The sequence below is a fragment of the Myotis davidii genome, unplaced genomic scaffold (genome assembly GCF_000327345.1).
Source record: "Myotis davidii unplaced genomic scaffold, ASM32734v1 scaffold339, whole genome shotgun sequence".
Lineage (NCBI taxonomy): Eukaryota > Metazoa > Chordata > Mammalia > Chiroptera > Vespertilionidae > Myotis > Myotis davidii.
The window spans coordinates 2071217-2072693 of NW_006290778.1; the positions used below are offsets into that span (position 1 = coordinate 2071217).

Consider the following 1477-nt stretch of genomic DNA (forward strand, 5'->3'; position numbering starts at 1 on the left):
AATAATTCACATAAAGCAACACATTAGATTAGATTTTGAAGGGTTGTTGTGAAATATATTAAAAACCATTGCATTAATAAATATACATATGTATTTATGTTATTCCTATGTAAGCTTCTTTGTGCAACTTTAACATGTTAACTCATAGTTCTTTATATTTTACTAGAGGCCTGGTGCATGAATTCGTGCACAGGTGGGGTCCCACGGCCCCACCAGCGATCAGGGCCGATCAAGGCCTCGAGACCGTCTGGCCCAGTCCTGATCAGGGCCATGGGGCCCGACTGGCCAGGGGGAGGGGCTGTGGGAGGTTGGCTGGCCATGGGAGGTTGGCTGTGGGACTGCACTGACCACCAGGGGGCAGCTCCTGCATTGAGCATCTGCCCGCTGGTGGTCAGTGTGTGTCATAGCTACTGGCCAGTCATCTGGTTGTCCAGTCCTAATGGTCTCTTAGGCTTTTAAATATATAGATTCTTGTAATAAAAAACTAATAAGTAATAGTTAAATGTTTTAAAGTAACAATTAAATATGTAAATATGTTCCCAGCTCCTATTAGGAGATGGCAGGTGCAAATAGCATAATTGCAGTAGAGGATCTCATCTGGAATGGACTAGATTCTAGAGTCAGGTTGATTTGAAATTGGGCTCGGTCTAAGGGTTCTCCACAAAGGAAAGCATCTTGAGGATATTAACAATAAATGCTTTAGACACAAGAGATCAAGCATAGCTCAAGTTTTCCCTGTTCCTCGTTCCACCACCTCTACCAACCTGCTCACACATCATGCCCAGGGCCTTTGCCAGCTTGCACCTGCCATGTGCTGCAGTTGGGTTTTGATGATCTTCCTGCCTCCATTTCCCCCCTTCCCCATCCACCTGAAACCAGTGGAAGCCTGGTTATCCTTGAATACACTTTTATCAGGCTACTGGTCAAACACAATCCTTCCTAACAGTCATACGGTGCTAAACTACTCTGCTTGCTTTTCAAAATCCTGTACCCTCTCAAGTTTAGCTTATTTCCAATTACTTCCTCCACGTGGGTCAGATTGAGCTCCTGAGTGCATCCTGGAGACCAAGAGTGTTGACTCCTGCCTTCATCCATGTCCTCTCTTCTCCTGAATATAGTGGGAGTTTGACATGTATAAAGAGCACACCAGACAGAGTGTTTGAAGACCTAGGGTTAGTCTTTAAACCCACATGTCACTTAATCTTCCTGAGATTCAGCTTCCTCACAATAGAAAAAAGGACAATTACCTACCCTATGTTTATTGATTTTAGAGAGAGTGAAAGGGAGGGAGAGAGGAGAGAGAGAAACATCGATGTAAGAGAGAAACATTGATCAGCTGCCTTCCTCTAGCACCCTGACGGGAGATTGAACCTGTAACCTAGGTATGTGCCCTGACTAGGAATAGAACCTGCAACCTTTTGGTATACAGGATGATGCTCCAACCAATTGAGCCTCACTAGCCAGGGCTCATTAATAT

The 1477-nt window shown here is 44.5% G+C and overlaps 1 protein-coding gene across 1 annotated transcript in view; it reads right to left on the minus strand.

The window, feature by feature from the left end:
- DNAH6 (dynein, axonemal, heavy chain 6) overlaps positions 1-1477 on the minus strand; it is a 219792-nt gene that overhangs the window by 158489 nt on the left and 59826 nt on the right. The window lies entirely within an intron of this gene.